The following is a 15,719-nucleotide window of genomic DNA, read 5'->3' as shown; positions in this document are numbered from 1 at the left end:
TCAGGCCCGCCCCCTCGTGGGTGCTGGGCGCTCTGGCTCCCCCCTTTTGGGAGCTGGACGCGGGCTCCCCCTCGTGGGCACTGGACGCTTGGGCTCCCCCCTTCTGGGCGCTGGATGCTCGGGCTCCCCCCTTGTGAGTGCTGGACACTCGGGCTCCCCCCTTCTGGGCGCTGGACACGGGCTCTCCCCTTGTGTTGCGCTGGATGCTCAGGCTCCTTCGCCTTCTTCCGGGGACGGTCACTCCTCCCATTCTTCCTCTTTTGGGCAGGTGGCTGAAGTTGAGTCTTTTCTCAGAGGAGTGGTGTTGGTGTATAGCAACCTGGCCAGGGAACCCCGGATTCCCTCTGAAGGTGGGGGGTTAGTGGTGACCCCCTGGGGAAGCCATCTGTAGTTCGATGCAGGGTGCAAGGGTCCTGGATTGCTGCTACCCATACAGGGTGGTGCACCAGCTTGTCATCGACCTGGATAACCATGGTGGCCTTGCCCCTCATCGGCACAAGTTCCCCCGTCACTGTCTTCAGCTGGACTGAGGTGGGTTCCAATTGGATGTTTCCAGGGAGGACATCTGGTCGCACCAGCATGATGGTCAACCTTGTGTCACCTAAAGCTGTGCAGCAGACCCTTTTAACCTGGACAGCAACATGGCAAAAGTCCCTGTGATGGGGTACACCTCGCCACTGTGTGTATTTTGTATTATTATTTAAAATGTATGGTTTGTTGTTTAAAAACACGTTGTTTTATTTTACAGCATGGCTGGGGTTAAAATTCCCTGTCCATGCTAAACTCGTGTAGAAATTGACCGTCTCCAGTTGATTAATTTATTGCCCATCTGGAGACGATCACATGTATAAAAACCTGCAGCTTTGGCTGAACAAGGTTGGTTTTGGTTCAGAGGTGGAATGAGAGACGTGAGTCATGAGTGAAAGTAAATACTATAGAAAACAATTGCTACTCGTGCTGGCTTTAAACCAGCACGTTACTTGTTTTGTGTTATTTCACCGTGTGTGTTTATTGTCTGTATTTTGGCCATCATGCCTTTTTATTTGAAAAGTGTTTTGGTTTGTTCAAACTTTTTATTTAATTAATAAACTTGCGCATCAGCGCTTCTGTGGCAGGGCAGCAGGAGAGAGCCCTGCACATTATAAAAGGGGGCAGGGCAAAGCCCTGCTGATTTAGATGTATTATGTTTATTATTATTTAACAGAAAAGTATTGTGTATGCTAATTAAGAACGGGTGATTTAATGTATTGTGTGTGAATTTAAAAGTAATGGTTTATTGTATTAGTATGACTTGAATGTATTTCGTGTTTACTTAAAAACACGCCGTTCTGTTTGTTTGTTTATTGTTTGGCAGCAGGGATGGGGAAGCCCCATCCCACAAAACCTTGTGCAGAAAGTGACCATCTCCCCATCTCATCTGGCTTGGGAGGTAGTGGTAGGGGTTGGAGGGGTTGGGGGGCCAGTGGTAGTCCTGGGCAGGTGAGGCGGGGCCCGTGCTGTCCCATCTACATGGGTCCCGAGCTGTTTCCCGAGGGTGGGTTTGCGGATCCTGGAGCCTGGGGGGTGTTGGCCCCAAGACACTGGTATTGCAGGTGTCCAGCCTGGCCACAGGTCCAGCAAAGCCGAGGGAAGGATCAGCGGGGCCCACGGTCCCCCATAGTCACAGCATGCAAGAGGGCAACCAGGTCTGTAGTTGTTAGTGTCTTGGGGGGTGGGGTTGCTGTTGTCCCCTCTTCAGAGGCAGCTAGAGGTACCTCGGCCCAAGGCTTGTTGGCCTCTATCTGTTCAGCCACCTTATCTGTCCCTAGCCAGTGCGCTCTGTATGGTCTGTGGCTTCTGCAACCTCAGGTAGCTCCACAAGGGGCCCGGCCTGAGTGCCTCAACAAATTGGTATCGGGCGTTGTCTTCCTGCTCTCTGGGGGTTGCAGCTGCAAAGGCCCGCTGACTCTCCCTCTCTGAGAGCCGCATAACACTCGCGTTGAATGCTTGAATGCTTGAACGCTTCAGGAATGCGACTGCCACCAATTAGAGCATACATGGATGACATGACAATCATGACTACAAGATTTCCATTACACGAGAGTAGATGTTAAAACGTCATGCTGATTTGAACTTGACTCACGCTAAGATAAGCACCAACTAAGACGTAGCTTTACAGTAAACTAATGTGATCCATCTGTGTCTCCATCCATTTGCATTTCCTTCCATATGATGATGTAGCGCATCAGCACACACAACGGCTGCGATGCTGCCTCCGGGGATCAACCACAGTGCGGTCTCCCCAGCGCATCAGCATGACAACCATCTGGATTGAGCTAAGTAGGGTATATCTCTGGGGTCTTCAAGTGGCCACCTTCCATCCTCTGTGTTTTCGTCGACTAGCCCACGACACCTCAAGAGGGCTCGACGGTGATTCTGGCATCCCAGCATCACCCCCCTCCGTCCCCCACTCAACTCAGCCCAGCTTACTTACCCGTACATCAGTGTTTCTTTCTTTCTATTGTGCTTGAAATCCTCAGCCAGAATCTTTCCGTCTCAACCACAGCCAGATGCTGCTCCTCTCTGCTGCCTCAGATAAGTTCTTCACTGTGCGACGCAACTCTTGGCCACTGAATCTGACGTCTCTGAGAAACCGGGTTGTAGAGTGTGCCACAAATCCTCGACAACCCACCTCCACTGGGTAAACCCGGACTCTCCATCCTCGCTGTTCCGCTTCAGTGGCTAGTTAAGCATACCGCAGTTTCTTCCTCTCATACGCCTCATCTACAGCATCCTCCCATGGCACTGTTAACTCTTCCAGGTGAACAAGGCGTGCTGATCCATTTTCCAGTCTCTAGCAGCTTCCAGTTGTCCTGGGCAAGGATTGGTTTTAACACCTTTTCTTGGTGGTTGCTCTCCTGGGCGGAGGAATGTTGTCTTTTGTGTGTAATGTTTTGATGGAACAGGTGGCAACTTATTGGTCATGTTACGCTTGTCTTCCAATGCTAAGGCCAAACATCGCAGGACCTGGTCATGGCGCCAAGTAAACTGTCCTTGGCTAAGAGCCACCTTACATCCTGTCAAAATGTGCCTTAATGTTGCAGGTGATGAACACAAAGGACATGAGGGATCCTCTCCTACCCAGAGGTTTAGGTTCTGTGGTGATGAGAGAACATCATATGTTGACCTGATGAGGAAACTGATCCTGCTTTGTTCCACTGACCATAGATCTCGCCAACCGCTTTTGTGTTGTTCCACACTCTCCCATCTTGTCCATTCTCCCTGCTTGGCCTGGGAAACTGCCTTTATGCACCTCATCCCCTCCTCCTGCTTTTGCACCTTGTTGACTACAAGCTTCCTCCGTTGAGCTGGGGCTGCTTTGTGCCATGTAGGAGGAGCTGAACTCTGGTACTTTCAGTCTGGTCTACTGCCGAGGTTGCTGTGGCCTCTGACTGTGTACAAGGTTTCTTTGACAACAGTAGAGAAGCTGGAAGCTTTAATCAGTTCATACATCAGGAAATGGTTGGGAGTTCCATGCTGCCTCAGCAGAGTGGGACTTTATGGCCAGGGCCGGATTAACACATTACTGGGCCCTAGGCAAGCATACACATGCTGGCCCCCTACCCCTGAACAAACAGCCACACACACATATACATACACACACCTATATATACTTTATAGCCTTTAAAACTAGCCCTCCACCCTTTTACAACAGGTAGACTTCAGTTTGAAGTTGTTATGAATGACAGAATGAATCTGACAGAAAATTAAACTGTAGGGGATGTGCTAAATACATTTCAGAATAAAAACGGAAAAAACTGAAGCCTGCGTTAAATCCTGTAGTGCAGCTTGACAATGACTTTTCCTGATTTATGAATAAAAAGGCAGCAGTTCAAACAAACAAGGAACACCATATGAAGCTGAAAAAGGTAATATATACAGTGCCTTGCGAAAGTATTCGGCCCCCTTGAACTTTGCGACCTTTTGCCACATTTCAGGCTTCAAACATAAAGATATGAAACTGTAATTTTTTGTGAAGAATCAACAACAAGTGGGACACAATCATGAAGTGGAACAAAATTTATTGGATATTTCAAACTTTTTTAACAAATAAAAAACTGAAAAATTGGGCGTGCAAAATTATTCAGCCCCTTTACTTTCAGTGCAGCAAACTCTCTCCAGAAGTTCAGTGAGGATCTCTGAATGATCCAATGTTGACCTAAATGACTAATGATGATAAATAGAATCCACCTGTGTGTAATCAAGTCTCAGTATAAATGCACCTGCACTGTGATAGTCTCAGAGGTCCGTTTAAAGCGCAGAGAGCATCATGAAGAACAAGGAACACACCAGGCAGGTCCGAGATACTGTTGTGGAGAAGTTTAAAGCCGGATTTGGATACAAAAAGATTTCCCAAGCTTTAAACATCCCAAGGAGCACTGTGCAAGCGATAATATTGAAATGGAAGGAGTATCAGACCACTGCAAATCTACCAAGACCTGGCCGTCCCTCTAAACTTTCAGCTCATACAAGGAGAAGACTGATCAGAGATGCAGCCAAGAGGCCCATGATCACTCTGGATGAACTGCAGAGATCTACAGCTGAGGTGGGAGACTCTGTCCATAGGACAACAATCAGTCGTATACTGCACAAATCTGGCCTTTATGGAAGAGTGGCAAGAAGAAAGCCATTTCTTAAAGATATCCATAAAAAGTGTCGTTTACAGTTTGCCACAAGCCACCTGGGAGACACACCAAACATGTGGAAGAAGGTGCTCTGGTCAGATGAAACCAAAATCGAACTTTTTGGCAACAATGCAAAACGTTATGTTTGGCGTAAAAGCAACACAGCTCATCACCCTGAACACACCATCCCCACTGTCAAACATGGTGGTGGCAGCATCATGGTTTGGGCCTGCTTTTCTTCAGCAGGGACAGGGAAGATGGTTAAAATTGATGGGAAGATGGATGGAGCCAAATACAGGACCATTCTGGAAGAAAACCTGATGGAGTCTGCAAAAGACCTGAGACTGGGACGGAGATTTGTCTTCCAACAAGACAATGATCCAAAACATAAAGCAAAATCTACAATGGAATGGTTCACAAATAAACATATCCAGGTGTTAGAATGGCCAAGTCAAAGTCCAGACCTGAATCCAATCGAGAATCTGTGGAAAGAACTGAAAACTGCTGTTCACAAATGCTCTCCATCCAACCTCACTGAGCTCGAGCTGTTTTGCAAGGAGGAATGGGCAAAAATTTCAGTCTCTCGAAGTGCAAAACTGATAGAGACATACCCCAAGCGACTTACAGCTGTAATCGCAGCAAAAGGTGGCGCTACAAAGTATTGACTTAAGGGGGCTGAATAATTTTGCACGCCCAATTTTTCAGTTTTTTATTTGTTAAAAAAGTTTGAAATATCCAATAAATTTCGTTCCACTTCATGATTGTGTCCCACTTGTTGTTGATTCTTCACAAAAAATTACAGTTTCATATCTTTATGTTTGAAGCCTGAAATGTGGCAAAAGGTCGCAAAGTTCAAGGGGGCCGAATACTTTCGCAAGGCACTGTAGAAAGGTGTTCAAAGTTTTTTTCACTAACGGTAGCTCCACAATACTCCACGAAAATAAATAGTAAAAAACAAACATGCCTATACATTGTTGTGTAGTCAAATATGTTACAGTTTACTGCATGCAAAATCGTCAATGTTTCCTTGTATTTTTGTTGATCGGGTGTTTTTTTTTTTACTTGCTTCATTAAATAAAATGCCCTTTTCTTAAGAGCAGAGAAATCGCCAGTGTTTTGGCATACAAGCAAGTTTAGGTGTTACATATGGTAGACTTCTTTACCCTATAGAATTCTGTACCCTTGATGATTCCATGTTGACACAGCCGCATTTTTCAAAGATCGCTGGACGTATTTACATGTAATACAATGAAAAAAAAAAAGTTGTATAAGATTACTTTAATCAAGGGTTTTGTGTATTGAGCAACACAGGAGGCTGAACGTCTATCTAGAAAATCACTGGTGTTAAATATGCTATTTTATATTGTCACATAATTAGTTTTGTCTTGTTTACAATATTTGTTGCAAGCTGCAGCCAAACTCAATAGAGAACACAACGGGGCTGGGGCACAGAACTATCGCGCGTGCATGTCCAGTGATCTTTTAAAACTGCATCTGCACAGGCATGGAATAATGTGGGGATATAGAATTCTATGGGGTAATGTTACAGAAATCTGCATAACACCTGTCAGAACAATTTGATTTTGAGATACATAACTCGGTTCGAATGTCAGTGAGTGAAGTTTTTCCAGTCAAATGTGTGTATGTTGAAGAGGCAGCTAATATCAGCATATGTGATGTGACATCTAAAGGGTTAAGAAGTATCATGTGGTGTTTTGGGCACAGTATGTTCTAGTGAAATTGCATGAAATGTGTTCCTCAAGAGATAAAAAGGGATGTGGATAGGGCGCTATTATGTCTACTTTGAGGCAAAACTGCCTAACTAAAAACAACCCCTTATAAGGAGATCTTCATCTTCGAGAAAGTTCTATAACCATGCTGACGTGTTAATCTGCCAATTGTTGCTACACTAGTAATGTATAAATATTGTGCTACCTTGTCAATAACCAAGAGAGAGTGAACTGTTGTCATTGCTGCTCTTCCCTTGCACGCATTGTAATAAACTTCTTGAACTGCTATCGAGTGGAGTCTTCAGTCATTTCGTACTTGGTAGGGGCTTTCCCTACTACAATGTAAAAAACAAAACAAACAAACAAAAAAATAACAGTTTTGGGCCCCCCCTTGAGTTCGGGCCCTAGGCACATGCCTAGTTTGCCTAGGCGTTAATCCAGCCCTGAGCGCAGCATGACCAACAAATAGGTTGCCACCAATGCCAGCAATATATGACACATGAAGAACAACATTCCTAAGTCCAGGGGAGCAACCTCCAAGAAAAGGTATTAAAACCAAAACTCAATACCCCAACTAGGACACCTGGAAGCTGCTAGAGACTGTAAAATGCTGGCAGATGTTGGTCAACGGCTTATTTTCCCACCTGAGACTGCAACCACTAACCTTCTACCTGATATTGTCTGTGGTCTGGATCAGCACGCCTTGTTCACCTGGTAGAGTTAACAGTGTCATGGGAGGATGCTGTACATGAGGTGTATGAAAGGAAGAAATTTCGGTACGCTCAACTAGCTGCTAAAGTGGAACAGCGAGGATGGAGAGTCCAGGTTTACCCAGTGGAGGTGGGCTGTTGAGGATTTGTGGCACACTCCACACCCAGTTTCTCAGAGACATTGGATTCAGTGGTCAAGAGTTGCGACGCATAGTGGAGAACTTACCTGAAGCAGCAGAGAGGAGCAGCAACTCGCTGTGGTTGAGACGGAAAGATTCTGGCTGGGGATCTCAAGCACAATAGAAAGAAAGAAACGCTGATGTACAGGTAAGTAAGCTGGGCTGAGTTGAGTGGGGGACGGAGGGGGGTGATTCTGGGACGCCAGAATCACCGTTGAGCCCTCTTGAGGTGTTGTGGGCTAGTCGACGAAACACCAAGGATGGAAGGTGCCCACTTGAAGACCCCAGAGAAGTACCCTACTCAGCTCAGTCCAGACGGTTGTCATGCTGATGCGCTAGGGAGGCTGCACTGTGGTTGATCCCCAGAGCCAGCATTGCAGCCGTTGTGTGTGCTGATGCGCCAGCATTACACTTCAGCCATCAACACCACGCAGAAGGATATCTACATCATTAGATGGAAGGAAACGCAGATGGATCACATTTGTTTACAATAAAAGAAGCTATGTTTTAGCTGGTGCTTATCTTGGCGAGAGCTCCGTTCAATATCAGCATGAAGTTTTAACACCTACTCTCATGTAATGGAAATCATTTTTTAGCCGTAGCTCAGTTATTTGTAACATTGAAAAACCTGATTTTGATTACATTTTGACTCCTTTTGTCTCTTTTTTACCGACACACAACTGATAGTGACGTTGTTTAATAGTTTAACGCATATTAATAAGATATGTTCATTATTATTGGGGGTGGGGGGCAAATAACGGGTGTAAAATAATTCTGACTGTCACAAATGGGCTTTTGAGGCTCAATCAAGTGACTGTCTGGAAAGATTATTTGTGAAAAAAAACAGGTAGACAGCATTGTTGTTTCAGAAATTGCATTGACTTAACACACCGTTACTTGTCATCACCACAGCTATCTGTCTCAGGTAAGATTAGACTCTAACGTACCATAATATAGCTACTATTTTTCTGGCTTGCGTGTTCAATTGCTAGAAATGTCACCAGCACAATACTGTGTATACTGCATGATTATTGATTTGTACCGAGATCTGGTGGTATTGTGTTAAACTGTATTACAGTATACTGCAGTTTTGATAAACCCAGGCTGACTGAGAAATATGTCCAAGTTTGGTCTGTGGAAAAGGTGGCAACAACCATAACTGTTGATAATTTACAGAATGAGCTGCTGAACTTAAACATGGTCTGAAAATGGTTTACAAATCTTTCTTCTTAATGGTTATAAGTTTTGTGTGGGGAGAGATAGCCCTAAATTGAATAAATGATTAATGATTAATTAGGCTCCAGTCACAGATGTATAAAAAGGGTGATCATTGGCATTTATATTAGAGTTAATATTGGTTTTTGGAGGTGTGTGTCGCTGTGCTGTTTGTCCAGTATTGTGCGTGAGTTTTTGGTATAGACTTTTTGTTTTGGCCATGGTGCCTTTTTATTTGTTAATGTGTTTTGTTTGTCTAGTCCTGTATTTGTAATAAACGTGCACATTAGTGCTTCACTGCAGCGTTCTGTGTCTCGGAGTCTCTCTTCCTGCCTGTAACAGCTTGGCCGTGACGCTACCCTGTCACCTGGTGGTTTTCTCTTTACAGCTCTTGTAGATTTGTATTGTGCTGACTGAGACAGCTCCAAGTCAATGGACTTGATACAAAGTGTATTCATATACCATGAGTCGGAAATTTCAAGATAAAGTCCAAAAATGTTGGGTAGTTCCTCCTCATAAGACAGTTAAAGGTGAATGATTTCATACAAGTAACACAAAGGAAAGTTCTTTGTGAGTTCCCATTCATACTTTCACCTGTGAGGGTGGCAAGTGTGCTGTGGATTAATGTCATAGCATGCCAATATCACTTCCTCAGACTACAAATATTAGAGATGTACAAATGTGGTGAAAAAACAGTATTGTCACCTTTAAACTGTACTGCTTACACTATACAAGGGTGTTTTTACTTAGCACATACCACCAAAGAGAATTTCAGCGTATTTAAACAAAATTGAAAACCAGCAGCAAAGTAATGTAGCGCCCAATGCGTTGCCGTGGTTCAAGCAGAGGCAATACTCTTTTATTGAGATTTTACATATTTACAATTTACACCCATTCTTTTTTTCATTCATTACATTTCTTTTAAAGATGACATTCATGCATACAGACATACATTTTATTTTAAAAGCATTTAAAATACATTTAAAAACACCAAAACAATCGTGCTTTGTACATGGTTAAAACGACACAGATTAAAATCAACATGATAAAACCTGTGCTGCTTTAAAAGTGACTGGAAAAAGAACCATCTATAAAAAACCAGTGCTTGTGAGGGCCAGCAAGTGCTCTCTTAGAAAGGTTCAAAGGTGAATATAAAACAGAACAATAAAAACTGCAGAGGCAATAGGCAGAATTCTTACCACTAACAAGTGCGAGACCCAGACAGAAACACAAGCGAGAGGGGGAGGCCACCCCTGAACAGACAACCAGGTGAGGGTGGCCACAGCAACAGCTGCGAAACACACAGTAGGGGAGACACGGGGACACAGCAGGCAACAGGAACGTGAAAGGTAACCAAATAAACACATTCAATAACTCTCAGTAAATAAACAACAACAACAACAACAACAACAAGGATAGTGCGGTTTGCTCAACCGCATGGCATTCTGGGACGCCGCTGCAACAGTTCCTTCTCAGTCCTGAAGACGGCAGCAGCAGGCGCGCTACAGTATCATTTGACAACATCTGACAATTTGATACACAAATTGTCTACTTTGTCTAATTTAGTTTTTTTTTTTTTAAAAAAAAACGACTGTTGTACATATATATATATGTATATATATATATATATATATATATATATATATATATATATATATATATATATATATATATATACACACACACACATATATATATATATATATATACACACACACACACACACACACACACACACACACACACATAGAGAGAGACAGAGAGAGAGAGATGCCGATAATGACCTGTGATTTTTTTTTTCAACAGAAAATACAAATCATGAAAAAAGATATTATCCCTACATTTTACTATTTTTAATGTGGCATATAAAATGTCAAATAACTATACCACGTGTTAAAGTCTATACCAAACAATAACACTTAAACGTTAATGATACAGAACATAAGAAAAAGTACGTACAGGAAAACCTGTACAATTATGCAAAATATATACTTTTTATCTCCTTAGTCATTGTTGCATCTTATCTTCAGTTCTGCTGTTAGCATGTAATTAATGGTATTATTATTATATTAGTTATCCATATAGCCCACACAATTGTTATTTAAACCGTATTTAGTGAATGCATTGCCCTTACCTTCTCTATTGGTGCTTGTCCCAGTAAACGATCAGATGAAAAATAATTTGGAATGTTAGCCTATATTAGATCTCTATATTACTCAAAAGGAAACCGTTGCAGTGGCAGCGTTTTTGCTTTCAGGTTCGTTTTCCTTCCGTATCAGTTCGTTTTGCACAAGGCGTTCTGAAAATAAAACACAAATGCCCTGTATTAAATGAACCAGTCACCAAAAGTGCTACACATCTGCAGCTGCTTATTCAAGATGCCTTCCTTTGTATTCTGCAGATTACTGGATCCAGGTATCGTTAGGGGTCGGTAAATATAGATACACATCTGTTGTAAACGTTTTCAAAGTTTTAGAAACTCTTTCTGATGGAAAGATTAGAATTGTTACCATCTGTTTTTTGGAGCACGAGTTCTAATACATTGATACACTACCATATGAAGTTTGTAATAAGAAAGCAAAAGTACACTAACAAAACTGGATAAATAAAAATGGTTTGTAACAACGTGGTTAAAAAAATATTTTTTTTCTTGATTACGTATGACAACAAGTCGCAATTTTTTGGACACGATTTAAATTCATAAAGTCTGTAAACGTCAATTGTCTGCCAAGCTCCAGTCCTTTTGACATCGAGCCAAGCAGGAAAGCAGGTATTATAAATTGCATTGCCCTGAGTAAGTCCAACGAGGAAAGAAAACCACCAAAGTTCCAGTAAAGCACTTTGAGGACAAGCACGACCTCAAGCACTTCCCCGTAAAGTACTGTAAAGTGTGTGGCCAAAACCAACTTTACCGTAGCCTGTGTGTACTTTATTAATATAATACATTATACTACTGCAGTTTCACATTCCAATTAATAATAAAATATATGTATCGGTAAAATGCGTTACAAAGGGCACTTGATAAAGCTCATGATTTGTAAGGATGACACTTCTGTAAAGTAAACATTAGTACCCGTGGGGTCTGGTCATGCAATTAGGAGTCGAGCATTATATAATTTTTTTCTTTTTACATTTAAAATAATTTAATATAGGTTAACGCAAGCAGGTGCATCACAGAGGGCGAGACAATCCACAAACAGGCAGAGAGCGGGCGCGAACCCGGGACCCCCTGGTGTCAGAAGTCGACGCAGCTATCCCCGCACGCACTCGTCGGACTGTAGCTTGGTGAGAAACCCCGGGGCGGATTTGAGGCTGGCAGGGGAGAGTGTAGCGTGCACGGGGGAAGGCAGCAGGGCTGGTAGGTGACGTAATCACACACAAAGACATAAAACCGATATGGGGTCCTGCAAACGACCCTCTGTTACACGCTAATTCTCATCCCGGGTGAGTTGTCCTAGAGTGATCCTCAACCTGTCAGATAATTCTCACCCCCAGGTCTTGAAGGTGTTTTTTTTTCTTTTGAGACTTTAGCAATCAGAAAGACAAGAGGATATGTGTCCTTAGTGTGATTTAACCTTTTTGTTACGTTAATTAAATTAAGATTCATTATTTTTATTACATTTATTTAGTATACTTAATTTTAGTCACGGAGTGAGATTCACGTTTGTATGTGTGTGTCACTGGGCAGTATTAAACTTTTTATTGCGTATTTCCATTGGAATATGATATCCCTTTTATATCCTCTGTATCAATGAACTTGCAGTCTTCTTGGATGTGTCTGTTTTTGCATGGAATATGCAGAGTGCTTTCCGTGAGTTAGGAATTATATATAACATATATTTTAAATGCATATATATATATATATATATATATATATATATATATATATATATATATATATATATATATATATATATATATATATATATATATATATATGCCTTGCAAAAGTATTCAGACCCCTGACCAATTCTCTCATATTACTGAATTACAAATGGTACATTGAAATTTCGTTCTGTTTGATATTTTATTTTAAAACACTGAAACTCAAAATCAATTATTGTAAGGTGACATTGGGATGTGGGAAATATCGCCTGACAGGGTGAGGATTAGTTTAGGACAGAACTCACCCGGGGTAAGAATTAGCTTGGGGTGATAACACCGTGTAACAATTTTTTTTTTTTTTTGATCCTGGGTAGTAAGTGTTATTTCCTAATTGCTTATGCCTCAAAAGTATAGAAAATGGCTATTATTCCCCACAAACTTTGCTTTTGTGACCAGGGCAGTGATATTTTGAAATTTACCTATTTTCCAGAACATTCCAGATAGATTCAGTGCTGAGTAAACTTGGAGTAACTTCTAGAACTTTCTAGAACTTTCCAGTAATATAAATAGTAGTATAAATACAGGGGCCTTAAGCCCACCAGTTCAGTTTAGTTCCAGCTGCCTAAGTGGATACACATCTGCATTTTTCTGAGATGGCATCAAGGTCATAGGAGACTTCAAAATGGTGGCATTCCTGATGGGTCTCCAAGGCGGTTTTACCAAGTTTCCCTGCTATCTTTGCCTTTGGGACAGCAGGGACACCAAGGCGCACTACCACAGGCGGGACTGGCCACAGCGGACCGAGTTCTCTGTGGGGAGGAACAACGTCAAGTGAGAGCCACTGGTGGACCCCCGGAAGGTGCTGATGCCACCACTGCACATCAAATTGGGCCTTATGAAACAATTTGTCAGAGCTCTAGAAAAGGAGTAGGCAGCCTTCAAGTACCTTCAAGACCTTCCCTAAGCTGTCTGAGGCAAAGGTCAAAGCCGATGTCTTCGTCGGACCACAGATAAAGAAGATCCTGGAGTGCAATGAATTCCCCAAGAAGCTCACTAGTAAGGAGAAAGCGGCTTGGAACAGCTTTGTCGCAGTGGTTCGGGGCTTCCTGGGCAATCACAAGGCCGAAAACTATGTGGCGCTGGTTGAGACTCTGGTGAAGAACTACGGCACAATGGGCTGTAGGAGGTCCCTCAAAGTCCATATCCTTGATGCTCATCTTGATAAATTCAAGGAGAACATGGGAGCATACTCCGAGGAGCAAGGCAAGCGCTTCCACCAGGATATACTGGACTTTGAACGCCGCTACCAAGGACAGTATAACAAGAACATGATGGGAGACTACATTTGGGGGCTGATTCGTGAAAGTGATTTACAGTATAATCGTAAATCTCGAAAAACTACTCACTTCTAAATCTTTTGTAGTCATTTTTGTATTACTTTAGTATAAATACATGTTAATATGGATTCATATGTTGTTTTTTTCTGACTTTATGTGAACGAAAAGACACAAATTCGCCCGTTTTCTCATTGGAAATAGGTAAATTTCAAAATATCACTGTCCTGGTCACAAAAGCAAAGTTTGTGGGGAATAATAGCCATTTTCTATACTTTTGAGGCATAAGCAATTAGGAAATAACACTTACTACCCAGGAACAAAAATTGTGTTACATAGTGTAATTAGTCTGTAATACCGGCTCTTTTGTACAGCGGTATTGGTGCTGTGGTTTAGTGCAAGAGGTCCCAGGTTCACGCCCACTCTCCGCCTGTGTGTGGATTACCTCGCCCTGTGTGATACGCCTGCCTGCGTTAACCGAGGTCGCTACAATATTGTGAAGAGAAAGACAAGGCCATTTTTATAGTTATAATAACATGTTAAGAAAACAATTGATAGCAATGCAAAGCCTACCAAAGATCATTATTTTGAATATAAACAGTGCTCCCCCTTTATAATGCTGTAGTCGGGAACCATAGACCGTGCTATTTGTGTTCCGCCTTATAACGAGAATACTAATGTTAGTGTAATGGCATAATGGCATTATGGGACAAATGGGAGCCATGACCGTACAGCCTTATAACTAGGGGTCTAAATTCATGATTTCACGGAAATTGTAAAATTGAGGGGTCACAGCGAAATTCAACTCTTTAGGGGACAATCCATACCGGGCAAGTATGGAGAGAAAAAAGAAACCTAAGTTAAATAAACTACTGCACACCACAAGCTACGCAAACTACATAAGTTATCTTAATACTGTAGATAGGGTTTTTCCTGCGTGCAATGTGTGTAAATAAATAAATACATAAATAAATAAAGTCCTTAGACAAATAACATAAAAAAAACCTTCAAAGCGTTTAACTTTCTTGTTTACTGTTCACATGATTTCTTTGAGCAGGAGTGTGTTCAATAGGCAGAGCGCCCCGAGGCGGTACTTGGCTTTTCCTACTGAACGATGAGCACTTCGCAAGCGCTTGGTAACGCTAGCGAGTCAAGATGAGACCTCGCTGGAGGTTAAAACATGGCTGACCTCCAGTAGTGCGATGGTTGCAAATACATTTGTCCAAATATGGATCAACACGTGTGGTAAGTAATATTTTTTGTTGTAACTGTAGCTTTTTAAAACTAGTACTATAATATTTTTAAGTGACTGTATAGTAGTAGAAAAGAAACATGGACAATTTATAACTTGACAAATCTGACTCATGCAGTGTGCAACATCAAAAAAAAAGTCTCAGTACTTTACGGTACAAAAATATATCAGTAATTACATTTAAAAATAAATAAATTAATAACTCGCTTAAAACAGCCTTTTGAATACACGTCTTAAAGGAACATTTTTGCAATTTCGATGAAAGATATTGATGCAGTTTTTTTTGCAATGTGGAGTAAAGACAACTAAAAAGTTATACTAGAATAAGGAACATCTCTGCCTATCTACATATATACAAATGGCATATGTCTTAATTTAAAATCTCATTGTGGCTGTTGATTTTTAGTCACGATTGTGTACTAGTATGATATCCTGTGTCAATCCAAGGATTCATCTCAGCAGTGTGGAGCAGTGGTTAGGGCTCTGGACTGTTGACCTGAGGGTCATGGGTTCAATCCCAGGGGGGGACACTGCTGCTGTACTCTTGAGCAAGGTACTTTACCTAGATTGCTCCAGTAAAAACCCAACTGTATAAATGGGTAATTGTATGTTAAAATAATGTGATATCTTGTAACAAATGTCAGTCGCCCTGGATAAGGGTGTCTGCTAAGAAATAAATAATAACAATAAATTCTGCTGCATTAACAAAATAAAAATGAATTGAACATATATCAGACAATTAATTGATCAATAGAAGATGTCACGATTAAAACCCCTATATAGTAATTAAACCATGCATGTGTGTAGATA

At 41.8% G+C, this 15,719-nt stretch overlaps 1 protein-coding gene across 4 annotated transcripts in view; it reads right to left on the bottom strand.

Annotated features, from left to right (window-relative positions):
* LOC117408826 (programmed cell death 1 ligand 1-like) overlaps positions 1-11,063 on the bottom strand; it is a 35,290-nt gene extending 24,227 nt beyond the window's left edge. For all 4 annotated transcript variants that reach the window (XM_034014163.3, XM_034014160.3, XM_034014159.3 and 1 more), the window contains exon 1: positions 10,633-11,063. The gene's annotated coding sequence lies outside the window, so the exon portion shown is untranslated. The remainder of the gene's footprint in view (positions 1-10,632) is intronic.
* Between the last annotated feature and the right edge of the window lie 4,656 nt (positions 11,064-15,719).

The sequence above is a fragment of the Acipenser ruthenus genome, chromosome 2 (genome assembly GCF_902713425.1).
Source record: "Acipenser ruthenus chromosome 2, fAciRut3.2 maternal haplotype, whole genome shotgun sequence".
NCBI lineage: Eukaryota > Metazoa > Chordata > Actinopteri > Acipenseriformes > Acipenseridae > Acipenser > Acipenser ruthenus.
The sequence above is the reverse complement of the archived record's forward strand: the minus strand, read 5'-3'. Positions and strand labels throughout refer to the sequence as shown.